Source organism: Pogona vitticeps, chromosome 2 (genome assembly GCF_051106095.1).
Source record: "Pogona vitticeps strain Pit_001003342236 chromosome 2, PviZW2.1, whole genome shotgun sequence".
NCBI lineage: Eukaryota > Metazoa > Chordata > Lepidosauria > Squamata > Agamidae > Pogona > Pogona vitticeps.
The window spans coordinates 135,421,744-135,437,908 of NC_135784.1; the positions used below are offsets into that span (position 1 = coordinate 135,421,744).

At 44.9% G+C, this 16,165-nt stretch overlaps 1 long non-coding RNA gene across 1 annotated transcript; it reads left to right on the forward strand.

Annotated features, from left to right (window-relative positions):
* Positions 1–11,043: 11,043 nt before the first annotated feature.
* Positions 11,044–11,871, forward strand: LOC140704152 (uncharacterized). The gene is made up of 2 exons (XR_012083278.2): positions 11,044–11,229; positions 11,729–11,871. It is a non-coding gene; the product is annotated as an uncharacterized LOC140704152 (long non-coding RNA).
* The last annotated feature ends 4,294 nt before the right edge of the window (positions 11,872–16,165 follow it).

Here is a 16,165-nt window from a genome sequence, read left to right on the forward strand (position 1 = left end):
GGACCATTTTTCTGGCAAACGATATATGCTTCATCATGCTGCCATAAAAGTATATGGCAAATGTCCCATAACCCCCCAGAGGTCTGCTTGTGTTACAAAACATTGCTGGATTTACTTCCTGCAACCCACAGGCTGCAAACCCTCAAACAGGGTGATTTCAAAGAATTATGGGCCACGTCTGGGACAGTTCTTTTCTTTTTGCAGTTGTTGCCCCCTATCACAGCACCAGAGGCGCATGTCTGAGTGGCCCCGCAAGCAGCAGCTCCTAATACTGTGCTGAAAAAATAATGGGCTGCTTGAAAGCAGAACGCTAAAGTAGAACTCATGTGCAATTTATTTGTGTGTTATTGCCAGAAACACACCTTTTAGACAGGCCTCGGATGCCAAACACAGCATCAAAACAGGTAACTACTTTTGGAAAATTGCCCTGTCTCTGGATCAGTTTCAAAAGGTGATGGAGTGATGCTGGAGCAAGTGATTTCAAGACAGCCGTGGCCAAGCCACTGCCGTTAACGCTGGTCAGGCCAAATGATAAGACTGGGAATGTGAGACAGAACAAACATCAACATCCATGTGAAGTTCTCTGTGATTTTAAAAATGAAAGATCTGAAACTACTGTACTGTAGAAGGCCAAATCATTATTATTATAAGCACTTGATCTTTCTCCCAACCTTTCAATAATTTAATACGTTTAGGGAAGCAGAAGGTCAGTCACCCAACATGAAAATTAAAAAAAAAACTTTTCCAGATGAAAAGGTCCAGTTAATACATATATGTATATCTCTCTTAGCCTAACTTGCTTTGCTGCATGAAAATTAGGTTTCTGCTTAATGGACAAGAATAGACAAAGGAGGGAGGCCGCCTGCATTCCATTGGTTGCAAGTAACTAGTCTAATTAGGGATTTGTCATTAGTTACTGATAAGAGACCTGGGTGCCTAACATGGAACCAGGAAAGATGAATTACTGCCCGTTGCCTAGGCACCTGCAGCCCTTCCTTCCCCCCTCCTTCTCCACACCCCTTTGCCTCCCTCTTTTCAGATCGAACTTATAAAAATGTATACTTTTTTATCGGGGGGGCGCTTCCTCGCATGTTTTTTGTGTGTGGAGTTTGCACCTATTTGCTTGGTTTCAGCTGAAAATAAACAAGTATCTATTGAATCTCTCTGTCTCTGGCTGATTAATTAATGCGTTAGAGGCAGGCAAAAACCAGGAATTAGTCCTTGTACCCTTCACATGAATGCTAAAAATATCCCTGCCAGTTGAGGTAGTAATCAAACTTCTGGGCTTTTGCACATGTATTTAATTTGGCAAGCTTTATAAAGGTTTGGGACCTTTTCTTCATGATGCCACTTCTGTGCCTTCAATAGCAACTGACATAGCAAAATATAATGAATGAGGATTTATTTTCCTTGCAGTTTATCTACAGTACAGGGGTAGGGAAAATGAATCACCTGATTAATGTGCAGTATTAATGTTGAGCTGTAGCTCCTATTTGCTAATTACACTGCACTGTCAATAATTCACCAGACAATTGGCAGCACAGTAGCAAAACAAAAGCAAATCGGAGATATTTTTAACGTGTGTCATATGAAATGCCAACACCCATAGAAAGATTTGATGATGCAACAATGTTCATATGGAAGATATTTTATGTTGGTTGTACACAGCTATCTTCAGCCATCAAGTTTACTGAACATAAGCTCAGCACCAATACTGTACCTATGGCTACTGCCCCTTCCTCAAATATCTGTGGTGACACAAATGTCTGCCAGCTTCCAAGTCCTGTGTATTAGTTATTGTAGGGGGACATGTCATGTTTTTTCTGCAACCTATGTTTGAGCTTATGGGTGGATTTGAACATGTTTATGAGTAATCTGGTGATAAAGGCTTATGGGTTTAAATGTAGGTTGCAGAGAAAATGTGAAATGTCATAGAAATTCTCCCTCTGTTATTAAGTATTTATATATTATATTTGTATCCTGACTTTACTTCAAAAAACAAACAAACATTAGGGCAGATTATATGGCTCTTCTCATCACATTTTCCTTGTAACAAACCTGTTAAGTCAGTCAAGCTGAAAGGCCAATAGACTTACAGCAGAAAGAGGAAGAGCTTCCAGAGGGCCTTAGAAGACCATGCCTGATCTGGCGTGTCCCCCTTAATATTTTTATTTCAAAGGAGAAACCGTGTCCTCATGTCCTCTGGTGGCTGCTGGGAACGACTGCCCCATTTTTGAAGGGGGGTTGCTCATGGGTGACTCCTGCTTTTGAAAAAAGCTCCCCCCTCGGATGAATACAGCTCCAAGGGTTCTTTCTGTTCCCCCGTCCCCCAGAGCACAGTCAGCCAGGGAGTTTCATGGCTCAGTGGGGACTAGCACCTTGATGTCATGAATCCCAGTAGCCGCACTAGCCACCACACCACACTGGCTCTCTGCTTTGAAACACATCCACGTGATTGGAGTCCAAATCATACAAGGACTGTGACTGTATGGAAAGCTCCACCCATACAACTGTACACATCAGATCAATAACTATCCATCTCAAACATAGGTGAACATCAGGTCCGTACGAGCTATGCAACCAAAGAGTTGGACTAATCCGCACAGCCTAACCCATGTATCCAGTCAGTACATTAAAAGAAAAGCACTAGAATTGCCACCTTTTCAAATTAGGGCTCTTTGTGTGTGTTTAAGAATTCCTGTTAACAGCACCAAAAGTTAAGGGTCGCACTTGAATCATCTGGAACTGAAACATAGGACCAAGCCTGCCATTGCAATCCTGCTATGCTCTTTGTGGCCAGCAGAGCTGTAACGAGGGCGGGGCAACTGGAGCTTTGATCCATGATGGAGACATTTAGGAAGCACAAACATCTGCTGCTGGACAGGTGGAATTTGCCTGATGGCATTTGCTGCTGGACTGATGCAAAGCTGCTCCCCTCATCCAGCTAATATGGCTGTTGTGTGCTCAGCCCTAGGTGTTCCTCCCAATTCCTCCATCCTCTTTCCTTATGCAAGCTAATATCACATGAGTTCTGCTTAATTAATAGTGAAGTCCTGGATGGTGAAATTGCTAGTTATGGCTTTCCCTACAAGCCACCAGGAACACAGTGGTGGAGAAATACTGTAATTGCATTTGGATCCTAGGTAAAGGTTCCCCTTGACATTTAGTCCAGTCGTGTCCGACTCTAGGGTGCAGTGTTCATCCCCGTTTCCAAGCCACAGAGCCAGCGTTTGTCCAAAGACAGTTTCCATGGTCACGTGGCCAGCGCGACTAGACACAGAAAGCCATTACCTTCCCACTGAGATGGTCCCTATTTATCTACTCACATTTTTATATGCTTTCAAACTGCTAGGTTGGCAGAACTTGGGACAAGCGACAGGGGCACATTCCGTTGCGTGGATTCAATCTCACGACTGCTGGTCTTCTGACCTTGCAGCACAGAGGCTTCTGTGGTTTAACCCACAGCACCACCACATCCCATGTATTTGGATCCTATATGTTGCTAATAATAATCATTATGTGCTGTACAGTGACTTTTTTCATGGTTTTCTAAGCAGAAAGTGTTCAGGAGTAGCTGACCATTCCCTTCCTCTGGGGGTGCCCTGGGACTGTGCAGCTTGCCCCCAAGACCACACAAGGCTGATCCTACTCACAGGAAGCACCATGGGGGGGGGGAATCAAACTACCAGCATCTCTCCCTGAGCTGTCTAGCAAGCCCTGTCACCTGTAGGTTATAATCTGAATTTTGTGGTGGAAGATGAGAACGTGAGAGTAGCAAAGACCTTCCCTAAAGAGACAATTGTCTGGAAGTGAGCATTGAGCATGTACAGATTGTCTGGAATTATTGTGGGGGCTCAGTTTTGGCTGGTTAGTTTAGCTCAGTGAAAGAAGGCTCAAATGAGTTTTATTAGTGTTTGGTTCATAATACCAAGGATACATTTTTCAGGTTTAAAAAAATCTTTCCAATATTTTGTTGTTGTTTTTGCTGCTGCTGCTGCTGCTGCTGCTGCTGTTGTTGTTATGTGCCACCAAATCACCTACAAGTTATGGCAACCCTATGAATGAGAGATCTCCAAAGTGATGGAGGGCAGAGGGTTCCTGAGGTGGGGCAGAGCCTCACTTGCCCTAATGAACGGGCATGAGGCATTGCAGCGCAAAGCACAACAGAAGCAGCAAGAAACCACGTGATGTTCACCATCTTTCCTCTACAATTTGGTGAGACCATGCCCTGTCAACAGTAATGAGCCAAAATGAGGTATTAAACCTACCGATGAAAGCTCACTTCATTTAAACTGTAATGAAGGTTGTTTAGCCCTCTTTAGTCACTGAACTTAGGGAGTAAGCATTAACATGTTGTTCTTAAGGCATTCATTCAAATTTCTGGTTCCAGCTTCCACCTCACACTTCAAGGTTCTTCAGCTTCCTCTCTGCTCTTTCCCTCCACTCCTCCCACCATCATTTTATCTCTCACTGTTCTTTTTATCCTCCATCTCTATGTTCACTCAGCTTTTCCCTCGCATTTCTTGTCCTTTGATAGATAAGCTGGCTACAAATAGCTTTTAATTACTTGATTAATTTTAAAGAAAAAAATGTTCTGTTACCTAAGCCCATGGATAGATGTCTGAAGTACAGCTGGAAAAGAAATGTTTCCGTTTCACATTTCCCTGTGGAAATATGTATTCCACATTTCCCAAAACAAAGTACATGGTGACCTTAAAATCCTAACATGTCTCATGTTGCAAAGAAGAATAGGCACAAAATCATGTGTACATTTGAAAAATAGATGTAACTAAAGTGCATTTTGGGGGAGGAAATGAACACAAAAATTTTCATGGTAATGCATTGTCATCATCATTGTCCGTTGTTTCTTATGTTGTGTTAAAACTCCTCCAACTGGTGGCAACTCTATACATGAGTGACTCCCAAAATGTCCTCTCATTAACAGCCCCGCTTATCTCCGGCAAACTCAAGACTGTGGCTGCCTTCATGGATTCAATCTATCTTTTAAAAAGTTTTCTTCTTTTCTGGCTTCCATAAAATTCATATTTAGTGGTGGGGGGGAAATGCATAATAAATTTCTGTTTGCAAGTCTCCCAACCTCATACAGAGCTGGAATAGGACAAAAATGGTGGTGAGATTCTGGAAAATGCACAGAGAAATGAGTCAACATCCCTGGTCCTCCACTCCCTGGCCAGGGAGTTTGTCCATCAAGTCTGAACCGACTTCTAGCAACCCTAATAGGGTTTTCAAGGTAAGTGAGATATGTAAGGAACTGTTTTAACAGTTATACAGTGGGGTCTTGACTTAAGAACGGCTCGAGTTAAGAACATTTTGACTTAAGAACCACTCTCATAGGAAAATATTGACTTGACTTACATACTTAGATTTGAGTTAAGAACTGAAAAAAAAAACCACGTGGGAGGCAGGGAAAGTGCAAAATGTGAACTTTCAGTTAACTGTTGGCCAGTGAAAAGGGTGCCTGTCTGCTTCCTCACTCCTCCCAGTGTTTAGAGAGTGGATTGGGAGACAGTCTTCGGACTGCCTGGTACTGCCTGGACTGTCTTTTCCCTGCCTTCCCTGAACCTTTCTTGACCTAAGAAAAAAAGAAACAAAATATCCCCCTCTAGTGGTCGAAGGCAGAATAGCAGCTTCCCATTAGTTTCTATGGTTGGAAAAGAGCAGATACGGATCAAATGGTTTTCAACGCATTCCTATGGGAAATGCAGATTTGACCTGAGAACTTTTTGACTTGAGAACCGCCTTCCAATACGGATTAAGTTCTCAAGTCAAGACCCCACTGTATTCCCCAAGTGAATTTTCATGGCTGAGCAAGATTTGAACCCAGGCCTCCTGAGTCCTAATTCATTACTCTATCCACTACACCACACTGGGTAGCTAGGACAGGGTACCTGGGCACATAAAATTTAGGTGCTTATTGAGTGTACTGACTGATCACTGATGGAATGTGAATTTCTTATACTGAGAAGGTGGCCAACAGTGAAGTACCAGACAAATGAATAAAGGCCAAGAAGTAATCAAATGCCGAGAGTTTGTAATGAGAAATGAAAAGCACAGATCATTTCAGCAGATCGCTCAAGGTAAAATGAATTTAAAAAGGAGTGTGTGAAAGAGAAGAACTTGCTGGCTGCAGAACCTGGTAGGTTACACGCACACACGCGCATGCGCACACATACACACACTGCAATACAGACTCCTTGTTCAGACTTGCCACATCTAAAGTCATCCTGGCCATGGTGACATCCGGTATCTGCAGAAGAGAAATGAGAAGCAAAAAAAAAAAGGAGGTTCAGCTCTCACAAAGATGAGGAACTGGCAGCCAGCTTCACCATCATTAAACCAATCCTCTCCCACATGAATCGCTTGTCTGTTTTGTCTGCTCAACATTTCGAGAAACATAATGGGATCCTTAATGCCAGGTGAGAGACAGGTGAAAATTCTCAGCTCATTATTTGCTGCAAAAGGATTCTAACAATCCCGGATGGGACGGCTCAGAATGGAGCACAGCACGACAAGAATGTTTCCACTCCAGCCTCCAGTGCCTTTGACTGATTTTGAAAGCATATGCCTCTAACTACAGTAGTTAGCTGGAACAGTGATAAATCTGTTTTTCCCCAGGCTTTTTGGGTTATTTTTCTTAAACAACCTTGAAAAGCTATTAGTGCTGTTGCAGGGTCCCAGTTATTCTGAGAAATGAAGTACTGGTAGGATATGGAGGAAAAGCTCAAAGAGCCCATCAACTGACGGCAACCATAAGATCTCATCTTAATCAGAGCACTAGCATACAGGGATAAAAGTGTCTCAGACTTTATAATGGACAAGGAAAACTGTTTGTTTCCTTCTTTGCAAGTACAAAAAGGGAGGTTCATACAACCTGAGACAGTGGCAAAGATGAACATTGGTATTGTGGTTGTTTAAAAGGCTGCAACAGCAAACATGTGCTTCCCTGCCAGCCTTCGTTAGTAGGAAAAGCAAGGCCAAAGGAGGCTATCTGCATAATAAAGTTCCCTTATTTGAGTTTGTTTCACCTTGTACCCAGCGCTACAAAAGCTGTTCATTGATTTGCTCCATTTATTTATGCACTCATCACCATCATCTTAGAACTGGAGAGCTGGAAGGGACCCTCTGGATCATCAAGTCCAGCCCCTGTCAAGGCAGGACGGTGGGGAATTGAACTCCCAACCTCTCCCTCAGCAGCCAGATATCTAGACCACTGAGCAGTTCCTTATTACTTTTCTGTTTTTTAAATAACATAATCTTGGATAAGAGAAAGGTATTATTGAATTATAATGTAACACAAGCAGAGTACTTTGAATAACACTATTTCCTACATTGATTATGCTATTTTGTAATGTACTATGATCTAATCCTTGCATTTACAGTGGACCCTCGACTTACAGACGGCTCGACTTACAGACTTTTTGAGTTACAGACTCCTCTGGCTGCAAAATTTAGATTCGACTTGCAGCCGGAGAATCGACTTACAGACCAGAAAAAACCTAAAATGGAACAAAAATAGAATAAAAACTGCTGGTTATGGGATTAATCAGTTTTCAATGCATTGTAGGTCAATGGAGATTCGACTTACAAACTTTTCGACTTGCAGCCACCATTCCAATACGGATTAATTCCTTAAGTAGAGGGTCCACTGTATTGATTATTCTAGTATACATTTATATCTATATGCCTATGTATATCTCTTTTCTGGGTGCCTTTAATTCAATCCGGGAACTCTTGACCTCTGAGCAAAAAGATCTACCTTTGAACCAAAAAGATTTACACCTAGCATTTCACATTCTTGCATATCAAAGCAGGCTTAGGTTCCTCAGGTCTTCAATGGCCTTCCTGGCCTCTGCAGAGAAGAGATAATGTCTCCAAGAAGAGAGTATTTGGGTTTCGGTTTCCCATAACAATTAGAGGCTCTATTTCATCAACAAGGGTTGTTGTGAAGACAATTCAGGAGATAGATGGGCCATTGGAATGAGGGGGGAAGGAAGCTATAGCCATCTGCAGCTTAACACACGTAGGAGAATTGTTTCTTCTGAAGCCCAGGAAGGCAGACAAAAGTTACATAAACATACAAATAGAGATAAGGGAAATCCAGGCATGCTCAGAGGAGACACGTTGACTCTTTTTGAGGTGTAAGATGACCTTTAGGTTAAAGGGACATGGAACCAATAGACTGAACTTACAAAATATCTCTGGCCAATAACAGGCAGGATTGAAAGGTATGGGTTCAAGGCACCAATCGTAATACTTCTCTTTATGGCTCTTTGTGTAAAACCCTATATAATTCTGATTCAAATCAATATCGGGGCTCTTCTCTGCTTTAAGAGATTGGGCCCTAGCTGTGTATCTTAATAAATTGGCATAAATAACAGCTGGTTGGGTGCATCGTGGTCTGTTGTCCTTCGCCGGAGTTTGTAACCCCCTTTAGCGGGTAACAGTATAAAACTTGTAAAAATTCTGCTCAAAATGTCTTTTGAAATGTCTAAAGCAATCTTTAAAAAGTAACTAGAAAAAGTTCCATGTTTCTCAAAAAATAAAAAAATCAAACATATTATGGCATTCTTATTTGTTACATTGTGTGTTTAAATGAAAAACTTCACAATGCCTTTACAAGTAACAGCATCCTTGCAACTCATTCCTTCTGAGCTCTGGAGCGGTGAGAGCCTCTATGCTTTTAGATGCACAACATCTAGACACATTAGTTATATAAAATAATCTGATGGCATCAAGCAAGAAAAAAAATACTTCTATTGTCCCTCCAGTTAGCTGAGCTTGACAGGGGGTGAACTCAGGAAATTGGAACTACGGAGATGAATGTCCCTGTCATTTCTTCCGAATTTTGCACTTTTCAGCTTTCTTTCATGACCTGGAGAACTAGTTCTCTCGGAGGAAGGGATAAAAAAGACTGGGGATGGGCCACTGGGGCTTTGATTCAGGATAGCAAATCCAGAAGGTGCAAAAACGAGACCGTTGCCTCAGGCAGCGTGGTGCGGTTGGTGGCAAATCCACTGTGCCTCTGTGCACCCACCCACCCCAAGCTGTGCCCCTCCTGCTGCTCAGGTGAGACCTGCAAGGAGGGCAGGAAATGAGAATGCTGGTGGTTGATGGCACACACCCCTTGCAAGCAAACCAGGGGAGAAGCCATGAGGCCCCTTACCTCAATGGCGGAAGAGATGGAGAAGCCATGGCAGCTGCCTCCAGAAGCCTCCCCTCCTTTGAGTTTCTAGATTTTGCACCACCTCCCTGAGTTGTCCTGTCTGAATGCATAGGACTGTCCTGTTCATGTCCACTTTACAGGTAAACCATCGGGAGGGAGAGGAAGGGCCTTGAAGCTGCCCCTCATCGACACCTGGACAGCAGTTTGAATAGGTACACTGATCACACCTCCCTGTGCTACTGGAACAGAGGAACCTCGTAAAACAAATACGGCCTCCGGACGATAAAATGTTACATTTTTTTAAAAAGAGAGAAAAACCACACACACAGCCCAGTTTGCATAGCCTTGCGTTCTATATAGAGGAAAAGATATATTTGGATTTTTAATGTTAGATCATTCAGTTTGGTATTACAGATAATACAAAACTTCCTTAAGGGATTACTGTATGAAACATATTGGGGGCGGGGAGCTGTTAGCTTTGATGGTGTTGTATAAGACAGCAATGGCTAAGAAAGAGAGGCTGCTATTTCTTTGATCCTTTCTTGCGCCTCATGTTATCTGTTCGGCCTGGTTGCCGTCCTCTCACCTGCAGTATGTGTTTATTCCCTTCCTTTCTGGAACCTTGCGGGACTGAGGGGTAAGATGGCTTCTGGCTGGAATTCAAGGCAGGGATCCAGCTGGTTCGGCAGCCACCCCAGGCCGCCTGGTCTCTAATCCGCTTGCAGCCTCATGCTTCTTTCGCCTGCTGAGGAGAGTGTCTGCGACACATAACGAGCAGAGGGGTTTGCCTCTTTGTGCTCCCGTTTGTGTTGTGTCTTAGTACATCTGTCTCAAAAGAGAGAGTCTGACATGCGAGGGGCGGAAGAATACAAGCGGTGTGAAAGCCAAACACCAGGCAAGGGCAGAGTATTTTTTTTATTTGCCTGAAACTCCCCTGAGAAAAATGGTCTGGGAAATGCAGGAGATTGACGGTGCTGCTTTTAAATTGGGCAATTGGGCAGCATGGCTTTTTCATCCTTTCTGTATAATATCATGATTTCCATCATGGATAGAGAGTGATTGGGCGGATACACATTCAAATGCCATAGAGTGCCAGCTATGACAAATGATAATTCCAAAAGAACCCCAGTATCTATGGGGGATTGGTTCGGAGCCCCCTAGCAGACAAGAAAAAAACGATATACACTTGCCGGCTTGTGGAAGGACTGCAAAGATGGGGCAAATCTGCCTTCCAGTGGGAGGGTGTTCCAAAGGCTGGGAGAGTCTTTGAAACATACCTGCATCTTTGATAGTGCAGGGATGGCGTTAAAATACTGGTATGTGTTTCAAACACTTAGGTTTTTTTTTTTTCTTATCGGGCTCCTTATAATAGCTTCTTCATGGCAAAGGCAAGAAAAAAAGTCCAAAAAGTGGCAAACACACACACAGACAAAACCCCAAAAGGGTCAAAGGCTGCATTGTGTGACTGTGCCCATCCTTATTCATTTATTACTTTCATTTCCACCACCACCCCGCCCCCAGCTCAGGGCTTAGGAAAGTTCCTTTTCATGCAAATGCTGGAAGATGCCTAGAATCCTCTCAGAAGGCCAATTCGAGGGATTGGTGACAGGGCCACTAATAAAAAAAGATATTTAAAAAAAAACATGCCAAATGCAAGCTTTTGTGGGTGAATCACATGATCAGAGGCACTGTTGACATCATCTTCAGGACTCAGCCAATCCCGAGGGTGCTGCTGCTGCTGCCTTGGGAACCCAACCCCTTTTCTCCTGGGTCTTTGTGACCTCACAGGGGCCCCACCTCTCTGCTGGCAGATAAAAGGGGCTTGCTGTGCAGGGCAGGAGACCAGAAGGGAGGCCAGTGGCCAGAGAGCAATCCAGCAGAGAGAGCGGCGGGGGCTGGAGGGGACCCAGCCCTTCTGCCCAAAGCAAGTTATCTCCCGAAAGAAGAGGAACTTGCTAAGTGGGCTTGTGAGTTAACAGCTCGAGGCTGGCGGAGATCCATGAGATCCGTGGCTTGAAGCTGGCTGATGGTGGCGATGGACTGGGGTCAGTGGACGTTGGCAGACAGAAGCTGGTGGAATCTGCCTGCGGAAGTCAGCTGAGGCCGCAAGGCGGTGGCCGGCAGAGATTGGCAGATGAAGCCAGTGATGGACCATTAGCCTCCTGAAACCAGCTGGCAGAAGCTTGGTGGATATCGGTGGATGGAAGCCTGGGCGTGTATGTGAATGGCTGGTGGAGTGAAGGTGTGTGTGTCGGGGGGGCTGGTTTGTGCCTGTGTGTGTATGAATGTGTGTGTGAATGGGCTGGCTGGTGTTCCATGGGGATGTCACCAGGGCGTGTGTGTGACCCAAGCTGGCAGAGGCTGGAGGGGAAGAGATGAATGGGTGGATATTCCTGGTGGAAGCCAGTGGATGCTGGCAGGCGGAACTTCAGGATGAAGTTCCCAGAACATTGGTCAGTGGATACGCCTGGGTTGAAGCCAGTTGACGGCAGTGAACGAGCTTGCCCCCTTAGTTGTTTTTTTCTCTCTCTCTTTTTCTTGCAGGGCCCAAAGCTTCCTCTTCCCCAGGGTGATGTGAGGGACCAGAAGGCAGGCATCCTGCTGGAGCTGAACCAGGCCACTGTCTCCGCTGAGGATACCCATTTAGCCTCTTTTCCAAAACCAGTAAAAGTATTTTTCCAGAATGATTTTGAAGTGTTGTCTTGTTTGTCAGGGGCTGTCATGGGATTATCTTCCCCATCCCCTCATTATACAGTGATGCCTCGCTTAACGAGTGCCCCGTTTAATGACAAATCCAGATAGCGATTAGTTTTTTGCGATCGCAAAAGCGATCGCATAACGATGTTTTGAATTGTAAAAATCGCTTTGCGATGATCGGTAAGCTGTTTCGCTTACCGATTTTCGCATACCGATTTTTTTCCAACAGCTGATCGGCGGTTCCAAAATGGCCGCCAGAAAAAAGTGGCCACCCGCTCTTTTTTGGGACGGATTCCTTGCTTACCAGGCAGCGAAAATGGCTGCTGTATGGAGGATTTTCGCTTAAAGGTAGGTTTTCCCTCCATTGGAACGCATTGAAGGGGTTTCAATGTGTTTCAATTGGGTTTTTTAAATCGCATAGCGATGTTTTCGGTTAGCGGCGATTTTTGCCGCACCGATTAACATCGCTATGCGAGGCACCACTGTATATGAGGCCCAATGCCTGGGGTGGGTCTTTGTGAAGCCATGGTACGGGGCCCTGTGATGTCACAGGAATTGGGAACATAATATTTCTCCATGCATGTGTGAGGGAGTGAGCTAAGCATTGTGGGTTCCCTGTCTGAGCTCCTAAGCAAGTATATTATGTGTCATGTTGAACAGTCACAGGAAGCCAGTGAGCCCTGGTGCCATTTGGAGAGGGTTGGATTTGGGTACCCGAACACTATGGCCACCCCGTAACAATAAACGAGACTTGCTCCTTCCCTTCCACCACGGCTCCTCACATTTGTTTGCCTGGCCCGGATATTTAGGGGAGCCCAAGCCATTTCCTGACACAGCAGCTCATTCTCTGAGACCTGGCAAGCCTGATCTCCATCATCAACACCATGAGCACTCCATGAAAAGCTTCTTGCAGAGTACAAGTAGGGAGAAAATTTGCCACTTCAAAAAATCTTCCAGTCCAACCTCTCACAAAAGTGCCACAACTGAGGAAATGGAGATGGGCAATGATTTGGAGATGAGCATACATTAAAATTCATGAGGATCCATGCCATGGATAGATGGCAAAAATATACTGATACTGCAAAATTTGCTGCTTGAAGGCAGTGGCTGCCTCAGAGAGCCTAGACTACATGGTCTCTGGCTCCCTTCATTGGCCAGTTCTGGTAAATACACCATGGAAATACATATAAATACTGTATTTGCCAGCGTACAAGGCGACTGGCCGTATAAGACGACCCCCAACATTTCCTCTCAAAATATAGAGTGGACAGCTCTGCTCCGGTGCCGGTGCCAGCTGCCCGGGGCTCTGCCCGGGCCCGCCGTGGAAGTTTATGGCCGGCGACGAGGAGGGCGAGGAGAAGGGGAAGAGGCTGGGCAGGCGGCGGTGGTGGCAGCAGGAGGAGGAGGAGGAAGAGGAGGAGGAAGAGGAAGCGGGTGGGCGGCGGGCGAGCGAGCACGCAGCTGGCTCAGCAGTGGGAGGGTGAGGAAGAGGGTAAGAGGCTGGGCGGGCGACAGCAGGAGAAGGAGGAGGAGGAGGAAGAGGGGAAGTGGGCGGGTGGTGGGCGAGCAAGCGCGCCACTGGCTCAGCAGCGCAGGGCGGCGGGCTCTGGCCGCTCAGGCATGGCTGGCTCTGCTTTCCTCCCTCCATCCGGACCGACTGCCTGCCTGCCTGCCTTCCTCCCCGGCCAGCGCGGCCCCGAGTCACTCACTCAACAGCGGCAGCGGCTCCTTCCTGGCCCAAATGAACTGCACCCAACGTACAAGATGACCCCCCCCCCACTTGGAGGCATGTTTTTTGGGCCAAAAAAGTCGTCTTGTATGCCGGCAAATACAGTATATATTTCTGGTTTTTTGTGTTTTAGTATTTTCAGGCAGCGGATAAAGGAATCAGTGGATACTGATTCTGCACATGGGGGGGGGTTTCCTAGCGTGCAATAGTTACATGCCATCAAGTTGATTCTGGCTTATGTTAACCCTTTCCAGGGTTTTCTAGGTGTAGTGTACCCTGAATTGGTTTACCACTGTCTTCTTCTGGGCATACCCTGGCAATGTGCAGCTTGCCCAAGGCTACACAGGCTGGCTCTTCTGACTAGAAGAACCTCTGGTTCTGCAACTGGATCCCAGGCTCACAATGCTATCCTGCTAGCGGTTATGACCAGCAAGAGCATATTCTATTAGAATGTGGTGCTTTTGGTAACTATAGGTTCTGGAGTGAATGGTTCTACACAGGATGCCTCCCACGTCAGTGTTAACAGGTATTAACTTCCTTTACTCGAAGCCTGTTTTTCAGGTTCTTCCTCTTCATTCTGTGCAGAGGAACCTTAGATTTGTAATCCCACAGTTCTTCCCTGATGGCAAAATAGGTTGGGTTGGAGCAATGCACCTTTGCCTGATCCTGCAGCTTTCTTATGCTCATACATTTTCCTCAAGACATTGTTTTGGCATTTTACAATTAACTGAATTAATGGGGCTTTTCTAGGAATATTTTGTTATTCACTATCAGAATGCCAGATGTGGTAAGAAACCTTTAATTCCCCCACCTATACAGGAGCTTTTCTCCTCCTACCCACTTATGCCTTCTTTCTTTCTGGTGCTGTTTCTCTCCCAAGAGGTTAAGCAGTATTTCTCTCCCTTACTCTGCTGCCCTCTGCTCTTTCTCTTGTCTGTCCCCCACCCCCTTTGCCTTTGCCCTGACCCATGCACCCCAATGCTCTGTCAGCCTTCCCCTCAGCTGGTTTCCTCTGCTCTTCCAAGCAGCAGGTCATCTGATCATGCTCTTTCTCCCCTCCCCCAACTTTATGAAGCGTTCTCAAGATTCCCCCCCCCCCCCGGAGGTGGCTGGCAATCCCCACCTCAATGCCTGTGATGCACATGTAGATGCCTGCAGGCCCTCTAAAGAAATGAGTACAGTTTCTTTCTGCAGTTTAGTACATGGAGATCCTATTGCAAAGTGTATAACATTACTAATTAACTAAAATTGATTAATCTAATTTTAATAGAATCCTCAGGTATGCACCTGTCAGGGCACCTTAGAATGCAGGCCAAATTCCACAGTCCCCAGTCCTGTTCACATCTGCAGTGGAGGTCCTAGCAAACTGAGACAAGTTTGAGACTGCTCTGAAAGAGGTTGTCATAAACAGACATAAATGGTCAATTAACATTTTTGCAGATGACTCGGCTTTTACAACTGCCAACTTGATTGGGGACCTCCCCTGCTTTATGCATATGCTAAAGGTGTTCGGGGCAGTGTCTGGGTTAACCATCAATTTATCAAAACCCCAAAACTTAGCTTTTAACTAATCAAAGAGAAAGAAGCTTTAAGTTCCCTCACAGGCATCCCAGTGAACTGCAAATAATTCCTGGTAAATTTTCCAAGACCATATTATGCTTCAGACCATTTTCAGTAAATTAAGAGAACAGCTGAATGGCTGGAAAAAACATTAACTTATATGGTTCAGTCGCATAGTGACCATCTAATTAGCAGCTTTACCATAAATTACCTTTTGTCTCCAAGTACTCTCGCTACAGTTTAAAGATACGTTATTCAATCACTGGCAAGAAATCATAAATGACTTTACAAATGCAGAAAAACATTCTGGGCTTCCCAATTCTGTAGCATATTGCTTGTTGAAAACAGGGGCTTTGGGAATACCTCCACTGCAGATCAATCACTCTATTTTTCATCGGAGGCAGTTGCTGAGAATAATGACAGACCATAAAGTAGATTCACTACTCCCATTAGAAACAGCACATATTAAATCCAGAATTAATGAAGGGCACACCTCTCTCACTGGAATCGTCTAAACTGGCTGTTGAAATGTTCAGTCCCTTCTTAAAGAACCCATCCATGGTCTGGATATACTTGTTTCATAAACTTGGCCTTCACTGCTTGTACCGTTCCTTGTTTATCTCTTGTTTTTTGACAAGGATATATGAATCAGCCTGGAGTACCACACATCTATCCATCCATAGTTTTTACCTCTTCCACTAGTGCTTCTACTTTTTTTCCATAGCAGAATCGTTCAGATCAATGAGGCAGTTTGATCACTTGAACTGATGCAGAAAAGTGTGTGCTATGGCTGGGTAAAGGTAAGGTAAAGGTTCCCCTTGACATTTTTAGTCCAGTCATGGACTGGCTGGGTGGACCATTGAAAATACAGTAGGACCCTGTATCTGAGGGATCAATATGCACAGTTTCACTTATCCATAGTCTGAAAATATTAAAAATATTAAAAGAAAAAAAAACCACACACGTGCGCCCCACCCCCCTGCGCACAGACCCTG